General features: G+C 43.4%; 1 protein-coding gene across 6 annotated transcripts in view; it reads left to right on the top strand.

Annotated features, from left to right (window-relative positions):
* ADGRG2 (adhesion G protein-coupled receptor G2) overlaps positions 1 to 12,334 on the top strand; it is a 126,860-nt gene that overhangs the window by 31,962 nt on the left and 82,564 nt on the right. Inside the window, exon 1 of one of the 6 annotated variants that reach the window (XM_044937519.1) lies at positions 9,891 to 9,913. The exons of the other annotated variants lie outside the window; for them this stretch is intronic. The gene's annotated coding sequence lies outside the window, so the exon portion shown is untranslated. Of the gene's footprint in view, positions 1 to 9,890; positions 9,914 to 12,334 lie in introns of those variants that run through there. 6 annotated transcript variants of the gene reach the window in all.

Here is a 12,334-nt window from a genome sequence, read left to right as displayed (position 1 = left end):
CAGTTCATTTTCTTCTGACTCTTTTTTCATTCCATTAAGTCCATACTTGTTCCCTTGTGAAGTGATTTTGTGTGTCTGAGTTAACAGGTGATAGAGGATCCTTCTTCCAGGATACAGAGCCCTCCACCTGCAGTGTTCATCCCCCAGCAGGCCTCTGGCCTCACTCCCTGACCTCCTTCCACAGGTCTTTGCTCACATGTCATTGTCTCATGATGCTTTCACAGGCCACTTCTCTAACTTGCCATACCATCCCACATGCTTCGTGTCTACTAACCTGCTTTAGTTTTCTACCTAATACTTACGTAGATTACTGAGCAGCTAATAATGTTTTTAGTGTAGTTTTGTTTTGCTGTTGGATAGAAAGAAAAAAAAACCCAAATAGGCCTGTGAGATTACTTTTTTTTTTTTAAATAGTGTAGCTTTATTGCTAAAATTTGAAAAATTACAGAAAACCACAGGGCCACAAATATAAACCACCCATAGTCCCACCCCTTCCCATATGGTTGTCATTTTGAGGTGTATTAAGAAGAACAATTTTATCATAGAACTTTAGCTAAACAGCTATAAGCAAGTGAAGATTTACTTAGTTCTCTAAGGATTATAATTTTGATTCCTTTAAGGTAAACCTGTCTTCATGTTTTCATCTGAAACTGTTCTGAGAAAATATCAAAGCACTGGTGCAGCCTGGTACAAACCCCAGAAATAAAGGAAAAAAACATGGCAGAGAGTGGAGTGAGAAAGCAAGCTTCCCCACTGGGAGTTAAGGTCTCTTGGCATATTGGCAATGCATTAGCTTGACTCTTGCCAATGTGAATGTCTTAATAGAAAGGATCTTGTGGTGACATGTTTTTATTTGCTGATTTCCTTTATCATATGGAACAAGTTGCACATTCTTTGTGCCTCACTGTTTCCCCTAAGAATATAATTCAGCTGTGTGTGTTTGCTCCACAGCTCTCTTGAAAACTTGTAATTGTTTCATATATTTGTTCATTTACATTTTTATTTGAGTGCCCCACTAGCATGTCAGTTCCAGAAGGGCACAGTTGTATCTGTCTTGCTCACCAGTGCGTTCCTAGCACCTCACGTAGTGCCTGGCACATGGTATTTACTTACTAAATATTTGTCAAATGGGGAGTCCACTGAGCCTGGTGGCACACACACCCCCTCCATGCAGGGGACCAGGGTGGGGACGACCCTTGTGCAGGGTTCTCAGTTGCAAGAGACTAAAGCCCTAAAAGATGGCCCTGGCCCCTCAAATATCATCCTCATTTTCTCCCCCGGTCCCCTAATTCCTTTAACAAATGACAGAGTTATTAATTCAGCCATCTGAGTTGGTTTAAAGTGTTAATGAGTTTTGAAACAGGAAGTTCATTAAGACCTTCACACTCAGGGATCAACAGGGATTCTCACTGTGGTCCTGTGAGGTGGGGGGGGTGGGGGCGGGCAGTGATGATGGGGTGGGAATGAGGAGAAGAGCCCAGGGCAGGGAGGTGGAAAGAGGGCTTGGGCAAAGTGGGATGGCCAGAGCAGAAGGAACACAGGAAGGGTAGTGGGCCCACTGCCCACACAGACTGTATTTAGAGAAGCTCATTCAATTTCACCCGCAGCCCAGGCCTTTGAAGCAGTCAGCCAAGTGCCTGACACACCTGAGCAGTGGATGATGGCAGTGAGGTCATCGCTAAATGTTTTGAACATGTACTATTAATATGAGCCGCACTCTCTGCTCAGCACGTTTCCTGTACTTACTACTCCTTTGCAAGAATTTTAGGAGACAAATACTACGATTATTCCCATTTTATGGATAAGGATCCTCAGTTGGCAAGACGTTTAATATCCGAGGCAACTTTGTCCTGTGGCTTGTGGCAGGCTAAAATTACATATTCGTTCTCATCAGTACTCAGTAAAAATATCTTGGCCTCCCCACCACCTCCCTTTGTTCTGCAGTATACTATATGTGAAAGCGCTTTGGCAATTTCGTCAATAATTTGACATGATTACTGTAGAATAACTAAAAGCAGCTTATAATATGTGTGGAACATGAGTTTTAACAGCAGCTCTTTTGAGATACTGTGCCCTTTTTCTTTGCTTGCACAAGCCCACTACATCTTTATTCAGGCAGATTGTGCCCATATGAGATGCTGTGTTCAACATATATTTCTAATTACAACATTGATTATTACTATTTATTGAGAATTTGCTATGTGCCAGGGATTATGTTAGGTGTTTCATGTGTAGTGACACATTTATATGTCCCAACAACTGTGAGATGGATGCTGTTGATATTATCTCCATTTTATAGATGGAGAAACTGAGGCACACAGACAGACTGAGTTAATTGCCCAAAGGTTTTAGGAGCAGCAGGTAGCAGAGCCAGAATTCAAAGGCAGGGGCTTATGTCTCTTTAAACACTGCCATTTGCTTCATGAGTGGGCATGGTGACCTTTCTTTACTGTGGTTAATATTTATTGAGAATTCATGAGGAAGTTACTGAATATTGCTTCCTGAGATACCCCACCAGCTGACTTTCCCACTTGGGTTCAATTCCTTTCAACCCGACCCTTTCCAATGAGAACCCAAGAGATGGATTGAAATATTCTCTTTCATATTCATCTTGTAGTTTTTTACTGTGAATTTTTTCATCTATTTCTGAGACTAATGTGTGTGTTATACTTTGGAAGAGAAGTAATCTTTACTTTTTTCCTTAGCATTCTAATTATCATTCTAGTTGAGTTGCTGGTTTCACCAGTAGAATGTTTTAGCCTCCATTCTCTGTGTAGCAAGCTTGAGGTCCACATGGCAGAAAGACTTCTAGGAGCTGCCTTTCTGCTATCAAGTTTTCTGACCCCTTGTAGAGTTCAAGGTCAAATTAACTGGCCCACACGGGATATCACATGACTTTCCTGCAGTGTATTAGAGTGAGTTATAGGGCTTCCCTGGTGGCTCAGATGGTAAGGAGTCTGCCTGCAATGCGGGAGACCTGGGTTCAATCCCTGCGTCAGGAAGATACCCTAGAGAAGGAAATTTCAATCCACTCCAGTATTGTTGCCTGGAAAATCCCATGGACAGAGGAGCCTTGTAGGCTACAGTCCATGGGATCACAGAGTCGGACACGACTGAGTAACTTCACTATAGACCTTCTAACAGGCAAGCCCAGTGTGCCTCCAGGTTCAAGGAGACTTTGGGGTCTGGTGGCAGAGTTGAAGCTTTGGGACTACTCATGTGGTCTGCTCCAGATTTCCAAAAATGTCTGGGGAGTTAGACTTTCGCTGTAAGGGAAAAAAAACAATACTCTCTCACCACTTGGAACACCTCAGTTTTGGAAAAATCATTAAAAAAAAAAAATGCCACGAAGCCACCCATGCTGCATCAGTGCTGGAGGGTCATTAGGCAAAAGGCAGCGTCCAGACACTTGTGGGAGGTATGATTTTTATGGGCTGTTTGTGTGTCCAGTTCTGCAGTTTTCAGAGGAGGACTCCACTGGGGTATTCAATGAAAACCATTGAACCTGTCATGCTGTTTGCCAGGTTGCCTGGAAAAACACCCTGGGCGGGTCAAAGAGGGGAATACTGAAAAAAAAAAAAAAGAGAGAGAGAGATGGACAGCCCTGTTCTGGTGTGAGGCCAGGGCTCGGTGTCACAGCCAAATTCCCCGATGAGAGAGGAGTTTCCACCAGCGCAGGCTTTCCCCACCCTACCTTACACCATCCTGTCTGAAAAAAATAATTCCACTTCCGGTGGAGCCAAGTAGAGTCACTTGAAGGCAGTGTAAACAAAAGGAGCAGGTAGTGTTGGTTGATGCTTGCAAAGAACATTCTAATGGGGGAGAAAAAGAAATAAAAAGACCAGCTAGCAAGTGGGAGGTTTTCCTGGCTGTATGAGAGCTGCTTGGAATGGCATTGACATCTGGTTTCTAAGGACCAGCCCAGCAAACCTAAAGCTCTAATGTAGGCAAACTCGCCTTGGGCATCTCTTCCCCATCCGTTCCCTTTTGCCCTCACTGAACTAACGGCAGGTTCCCATCTCAATGCTCCTACTGTCTGTGTCTGACCCCGCAGGGCTCTCCCTGGTCATCCATGCCTGTGTTATCCCCACTCACCAGCAAAGCTGACTTGATCAGTTGAAATTAGCAGTCTTTAATGGGTATCAGTGCCTTGCAAAAAGAGAAAAATCAAGCCTTGACAGGTGGTCTTTTAGTTATTAGTCAGAAATTAAGAACTCTGGGTAGGAGAAGAGTTCTATGCTAGGCTGCCTTTAACAGGGCAGCCTCTCCTTCAGTCCTGCTGATAACGGAACAAGTTTCTCAGTCCTCCACCTCCCAAACACACAAAAGATAGAACCAGTCACTCCCATATTTGTGTCCTCAAAGCTCTTAGAACTCCAACACATTTTATAACACTGTTCATCTGTGAGTAGGAATTGGAATGAAGATGTTTCTGGCTTTTCCAAAACAACCCCATTTAGCCTTTCCCAGTGCAAATAATGGGCCAGCCTCCATTTAGAAGGGAGTCTTAATTAGGAGCCAACTTCCTATAGATGATGTTATCAACCGTCAAAAGCTGCTAACCGGAGGATTTAGCCGTGGACTGAGAAGTCACTGCTGAGCTAGGTGAGGTGGGAGTCCTGGGTGACCTTGATAAGAGTAGCACAAAATCCTGTTTGAAATCATTTCCAGAGAGGTTGGGAAGAGAGAAAGTGGCCATAGCAAGTATGGACAAGCCCTGAGCAGGTTCAGTGAAAGGACTAGTTACAAGGAAAAACTCTGCTTCCTCAAAGAACTGTTTTCTCCTCTTCATGGATGAATTCAGAATGGAACGTGATTCTTTTTCTCTTTGGGCACCAGAGAGCCCTGTTTGTGGTTTGATATTTGATAATACAAATGTGAAGTCCTTATGTCCTTGCTATTTGTTTTCTAATGCCCCTCCTTGGTTTTGATCTCCTTTTCTAATGTGTGTTTTCCTTGAATCTGCTTTTTTTTTGTGCAAGGAGAGAGAGGGAATCAGAATGGCATCTTGTCATCTGTGGTCTCCATTGTTGAGTACCTCTTGGCCTTTTGTCTGCCATAAATCACCATACAAGTGGAAGGCATAATTGCTATCAAGAACAGATGAGAAGGAGGACAAGTAATTCTCTTTATACAGGGGGGTTCTATGGATAGTTGTGGAACATGAGAAGGGAGATACTGGAAGACACCTGAGGCAATAAAGCCTTCCTCAGCTCTTCCAGAAGCTGGCATTGAGAAATCGAGAAAAAAATCCTAGCAGTGTGTTCCAGAGGGTGTACTTCTGATTTACTCTTGTTGATGGAAGCAGTAAAACCCCTGTTGGCCTGACAGTTTGATGGTCAGTCTCTGAATACTTTCACGCATGCACCTAGAGAAGAAGCAAACCTCTGCAGGGAATCCTAGGGAGAAAAGAGTTCCATTGAAAACACCATTAAGAAAAGTGACCATTTATCCAACCCTGACATCTAATTTGCCCTTTCTAAACATTTAATGTTGTAACCACAAACAAATGACAGGTTCCAGGATGCCAGGGAAAAGTAAGCTTTTAAAAAGTCTGTGAAAACATCTTTCAGGGGAAAAAATAAGTTAGAGTGGGAGTAAAGTACAGACTATAAATGAGGAAGAGGAAAGAAAAGCGTTTTAAGAAATGACCTTCTTGTGGCTTCTGAGTTGTACCAAGTGGTTTGATGTCATTAGCCAGATGATCCTTTTGATTTTCTTATATTCATGTAGTAAACAAATGGAAATCTAAGCATTTTCCCACTTCATAGTGTGTTGTTTCCTATAGTTATAAATATATCTTCCAGTCACTTAGGGTGGCCAAGTAAGGGAAGGGGTCTTGGGCTATGCTCCTTAACCCTTGAGTGTCTGGCCTGACAGGCCCATTTTCTTATTGTATGTCCCCTCTGCTGACAAGGAGTAACAGGGCAAGGGGAGGGCTAGGACACCTCAGGAGTATATTCCACAAGTCACTGTGATAAATGACTCTCCCAGGGAGATTTTTCCAGTAAATGCCCAGAGGTGGGCTGCAAACTGCAAGAGTCCACCCTTTTGCCTGCCAGTCCCAGAAACATCTTGCCCATCACTTTATGAGTGTGTCCCAGAGACCATGTGAGATGCCTAGAATCTGTTTTATGTGGGCTTCAGAGGGATGGGTTAGGAGGAAATGAGACCGACTTTGAATTGAACTAGCCCAGGCCACTGTCTTTTGTGCCTTGTGGGTCCTTAAATGGGTACCTGTAGTACTCACAGAGAAGGGAATGGCAACCCACTCCAGTATTCTTGCCTGGAGAATCCCAGGGATGGAGGAGCCTGGTGGGCTGCCGTCTATGGGGTCGCACAGAGTCAGACACGACTGGAGCGACTTAGCAGCAGCAGTAGTACTCACAGAAGGAAAAGAAAAAAGCAAAAAGCATGGGGGGAATAATGAAAGGGAGGAAAGGTAGCTAGAAAGGAAAAGAAAGATGAAGAGGAAAGGAAGAAGGAAGATGCATAAGTTAGCTTTTTCTGTGTAACAAAACACCCCAACATTTAGTGGTTTAGATCAAGCCACAGCCATGTCATTTGTTCCCAGTTCTGGAGTCTGCAGTGTGGGCTGGGCTCTGCTGGAGTCTCTTTGCTCACTCATGTCCCTGCAGTCCCCTGCCAGTCAGCTAGATGACTCTGTGCTTGAGGTTGGCACAGTAGTGGTAAGTGGTAAGTGGGCACACATGCCTTTAACCACCCAGCAGGCTAACTCAGGCTTGTTCTCCCTCTCACATAGTGGCTCGAGGTTCCAGGAGCAGCAGGAAAGTGCAAACTTCCATAGTCACACACTTTTTAAAAGAAATATTTGGCCACACCATGTGGCACATGGGACTTTAGTTCCTCAGCCAGGGATTGAACCTGTGTCCCTTGCACTGGAAATGTGGAGTCTTAACCACTGGACCTCCAGAGAAGTCCAAAGCACTTTTCAAGCTTCTGATGGCATCACATTTGCCATTGTCCTGTTAGGCAGAGCAAATGCGAGTCCATCACACATTCAAGAGGTGGAGAAAGAGATCCCGCCTTTTGCTAGGAGGAGTTGCAGTCACAGTGCAGATGGATTGGCATACTGGCATAGGGAGAATTTATGGCCAATTTTGCAATCTCCCACAGAAGGGAAAGGCTAGAACTCTTTTGCTGGCAGGATTGGCAGAGATGTAGCAGTGTAGAGATTAAGGCCCTCACCTTGAATTTTAAAATGATACTATAAACCACCAAGTTCCTATATTCCACAGGTTATCTGTCGAATAGGGCTGGATAATAATGTAACCTCTTACTCATTTCCAGTGGGAACAAGAAAAACTTGATAGGCAAAAGTTTTCTCCTCTTTTACTCCCTGGAATTGGACTGAGGAGCATTTGAATGTTTAGTACGTCTCAAGTGGCAAATGTATTTGGAAACAGAAAACTTTAAGGCAGTAGACTTAATTTCTAACTTGTGTTGAAGATGCAACAAAAACTTAACAAAGGAAAAACTGGGAACTTTTCCTGGTGGTCCAGTGGCTAAGATTCCAGGCTCCCAATGCGGGGGACCCGGGTTCGATTCCTGTCAGGGAACTGGATCCCACATTCCGCAACTAAGAGTTCGCATGCCACAATTAAGACCCAGCACAGCCAAATATAAATTTTTTTTTTAAAAAAGGAAAAATTGACATGGTGGTTTTCTTAGTTACTTGGTGAGACCCATCCTACACTTAAAACTGTTTGTTTTTTTCCTCATCTGTGTATCTTTTCATCATATTTCATTACTGAAAACAGTATCGAAGCATAGTTTAAGTAGAGGAAAATGCTCAGAATTTGTTGCTATCCAGTGGAAAGAGGAGTTGAGAGTTAATTAGAAAGCCTCAGGTCTGGCAGTTGGAATTGATTTAATGCAGCAGTAGTTATCTAAATTCAGTTTTCTTCGGGAAATGTTTTCATACAAAAGGAAGAAAGTCCATGTCTAGTAAAGTTTGTATGAATATAGCTTAATGTAAGACTGTCATTAAAAAAATCAAGTAGGTGTTTTTGTGAAATAGACAATGAATGCTCTGAGAAAGAATTCATTGGTACATCCTTACCTACAGATTCACTTTTAAGATGGTAATTGTTTATACCCTAAGGAAAGGCATGCCCTAAGTTTGGAAATACCTTTAGTTCTGCCATGTTGCAGGGAGACCTGTGGTTGCCTCACGCAGGGGGTCGGGTCTGCTGATCAAGAAGTCATTCAAAGGGGGTCCCTCCCTTTGTGCTCCTTAATACCCTCTTCAGCTCTGGGCAGAGGTAACCATCAACATTCTAGCCCCTGGGATACATTTGGAAAACCTCAAGCTTGGGAAGGGGAGGGAAGGAGAAGAGGGAAACTGTAGGATGAAGGAGTAGAAGGGAAGAGAGGATGAAAAAACTGGAGAGGAAGGAGGAGAGAAAAGGAAACGTTGAGTGCCACAGAAAAAACATCATTGGACCAGCAGTCCAAGAGGTCTGCCAGCTCCTTACCCTGGCCTGGTTCATTCCACCTCTGACCTGGCATCACCAGTGTCACTAAAGAGGTCATCTTTGCAATGGACTTCCATTGTGGTCTAGTGGTAAAGAGACCACTCACTTTGCATTGCGGAGAACTTGGGTTCAGTGCCTAGTCAGGGAAGTAAGATCCCTCATGCCTCAGAGCATGGAGCCCATGTGCCACAAGTAGCGCGAGTCTTTGTGCCGCAATGACAATTTCATGTGCTGCAGCTAAGACCCAGTGCAACCAAATAAATGAATAAATATTACCAGTGACGTAGTGATTCTGCCAAACAGAATATCACCCATAAATAAATAAATAAATATTAAAAAAATAAAGCAGTCATCTTCTTAGATGTTTCAGAAAGCAGTTCCTTCTACAGTTTAACAATGCTCTGAAGCAAGATGTTTCTCTTAATTTAAATCCTTTGGGCTGTAGTTTAAAGCTACCTTCTAGCATTGCCTTGTGCCCACGGCAGAGATGAAGACCACCTCCCTGTCATGGTTCTTCTCTGAGGGCCTTGTGTACATCGTGGGTATTATTCCTTTTTTTTTTTTTTTTTTAGTAGTTTAGCAACATTTTATTTATTTTTTTTTAATTTTATTTTATTTTTAAACTTTACATAATTGTATTAGTTTTGCCAAATATCAAAATGAATCCGCCACAGGTATACATGTGTTCCCCATCCTGAACCCTCCTCCCTCCTCCCTCCCCATTCCATCCCTCTGGGTCGTCCCAGTGCACCAGCCCCAAGCATTGAAACATGTAAAATATCATGTATGAAACGAGTTGCCAGTCCAGGTTCGATGCACGATACTGGGTGCTTGGGTATTATTCCTAATCCGTCGTACCTCCACCTGGACTTGCAGTTTGGATTTTTTCCAGTCTATTCACAGATTGTTTTTAATACATTTTCCTCGGTTGTCTGCTCCATCCCTCCAGGTCCCTTCTGACCATTCTCTGTTTTGCTTTTGATGCTTCAGCAGCATCAGACTGACTCTAGCCCTGCCCACTCTGTGCCAGTCTTTGGCTCTGTGTCTCAGTTGAGGCACTTACCTTTTCATGTAAAGAGAGTTCCACATCCTTTAAGATGCAGCGTGACTGTTACCTTCTGGAGGAACCTGCCAGATTCGTTTCCCTCTGCCAGCTTAGGTTTCCTTCCTTGAAGCTCCCACTGTACCTGGTTCATATGGAACTTCCGGAAAGCCTAGCATTCTGCATTCAGGCTCTTATGGTCCTGTTGGCTAAGTGCCTTTGGCAAGGGTGTAACCTGAACACCCCTGTTCTTTGGCATACAGTAGGCCTTCAGTAGAGTTTTGTTCAACTAATTATCTTTGCAGTCTTACAGAACCATCTCAGTTGGACTCCTCTTGAATGGTGGCATCCAGAACTGAACCAGTCTGTGCAGGTAAAGATCCTATTAGGTGGGGTCCCCTCAGTAATGGGGCCACCACAAGGTTTGACAACCATGCTTGTTTGATCCTCGATGGCCATACTCACCATTCTGTAGCCAAGCCTGGCATATCTCTGACCTTCTCCTGTATCTGCCCAGCAGCCTCACCTTCATCCTCTCCATCTGTGAAGTTTGCTTTTCCTACCACTGTAGAGAAGCTTACCCTTGCTTATTTCTGCTCCTCTTCCCAGTTTATTGAGGCCTTTGGTCCTTTTTCCATGGTGTTGGTGTCTTTGTCAGGAACTGTGAGCCACTCTCTGCCCCTCAGTCTGGGCCACTAAATAATCATTAGGTTCTCAATGAAGCAGTGAGCCCTCAGGATGCTGCACATCACATCACTGGTTTTGTTTTAGTTGCTCCTTGGACCAGCATCACATTACCCAAGAGGACAGTGGGCAACTCTCTGGAGCTGCAGTTACCTGTGCAGTTACCCAGTGGTTTTGTTGATTGTCCCAGGATGTGTGGACCCCACAGTCAGCACCTGGGCCTCTGAGCAGCCAGTGAGTACAGGCATTCCAGTTCTTGGATGCAGCCGCTCTGAGCTTCCTCTGCTCTGGAGCTGGGCTCTGAGTATAATCAGAGATAATTTCCTTCCCGTCCAAGCCACTTGTATGGTCTCTCTTTCTCTCTCTCTCTCTCTCTCTCTCTCTCTTTCTTTTTTTTTTTTTTTGTCTGGTTATGCTGGTATTACCCTGGGTTTTAGCCAGCTTGATAAATAGAGGAAGTTGGATGCATTTCCAGCCTTCATGATGTCATGGTTTGGGGCAGTCTGCAGCTGTGGGAGGTTTCAATTAATCCTAGCAATTGGTGAGTTTGCTGTTCTTCTCTGAGAAGCTTCTCTGTTCTGTGCCACGTCTTACATAAGTCAGTATGGTTCCTTTTGTGACTTGCCCTTTCCTTTCAATGATGTAAGAAGCCCAAACATTGGCAGGCGCTCTGTTTTGTTACTGGAGTGCTGGTGCTGATCCTCATCAGATCCCGAGTCCTGCTTAGTTTCTTGTGGAGATAAAGGACAGTGGACATGTGGCAGCGATAGTGGCAAAGACAGATCCAGAGGCTGACGGATGGGCAGTTCTGTAATTAAGTTTAGGCCTCTGTGTCCATCAGCCATTTTCACATCATTGCTTTTGACATTCTTTTCCACAGCTTGCTCAAGTGAGTTCTTGCTTCCTGGCTGGGTAGCTGATTTCTCGGCTCTGAGAGCAGAAGTCTTTGTGCTCTCAATGGGCCTTTCTAATTGTGCTAGAGTGGGTCCAAGGGAGATGGTGTCCAGCTGAGCTAGTGATGGTCTTGCGTTCTAGTTAGTCTCCCTCTGAGCTTGTGCGTTCTCTGTGAAAAACCTGGATGGCTTGGCCCAGCCTCCCTCTGTTCTGCCTTTTGCTAGAAAAAAATATATGTAATTGTATAGTCATACATGCGTCTGTGCCCATGTTCTATTGGCCTTCGTCCTTTCCCCCATCACATGCCTCTCTATGGAGGCTTGGTGGGTTTCCTTCCAGGCTTTTTTGTATGTGGCCACACTTGTCACTATACAAATAAGCATACATATATAGAGCTTTGTTTGTTTCTTAACATATCCTAGTAGCTACAGTATTAAGAAACTTGATTTTTTTGAATGATTTACACATATTGACAATCTCAACGTATCAACACATGCAGATCAACTTCATTTTCCTTAAGTATTATATAACATTTCAGAATACGGATGGATCATCCTTTTTTTAACTGTTCATTTACTGATGGATACATAGGCTTTTCCACCCTTATACAAAGCTGCAATAAGAGTATCTGTCTCTATATTTTTGTGTCTGTGTGTCGCTATTTCTGTAGGGACAATCTCTGGAATTAGAATTTCTGGATCAAAAGATACGCACATTTAAAAATTCAAAACATAGCTCAACTGTTCTCTCAAAGTTTATGTATCCACCAGCAGTGTAAGCAAGAGTTCATTTCCCATGTTCCCTTGAACATGCTTTCCAGTTTTGGGTATTATTAGGCTTTTTAATTTTTTCATGCAGTAGGCAAAACAAATTTCATTGTTGCTTGCCCTATTTTTCTACCTGAAAGTGTTCCAAAGGAGCAAAGAGAGACTCATGTTGTTTATTAATAAACTTGATTTACTAGGCACCACTCAGCATGCTTTATTGTGGTTATCAGTAAGGTTTTGGAAGAGGCAATGTGTTTGAGTTGTGAAATTTCATCAAAAACTCCTATGTAGAAAATTCTCATTTACACAAATATAAAGTGAAATTATTTCCATACTCAAGTCACAATCAATTTGTTTCTTTGTTTGATTATTTTAATGTTTTACAGTTGTTAATCTTCCATTCACCCACGTTGAGCATTGGTACATGTGTTTATAATTTGTTCATCCTA

The sequence above is a fragment of the Bubalus bubalis genome, chromosome X (genome assembly GCF_019923935.1).
Source record: "Bubalus bubalis isolate 160015118507 breed Murrah chromosome X, NDDB_SH_1, whole genome shotgun sequence".
Classification (NCBI taxonomy): Eukaryota; Metazoa; Chordata; class Mammalia; order Artiodactyla; family Bovidae; genus Bubalus; species Bubalus bubalis.
Note: the sequence above shows the minus strand (reverse complement) of the source record. Positions and strands in the feature narration are given on the sequence as shown.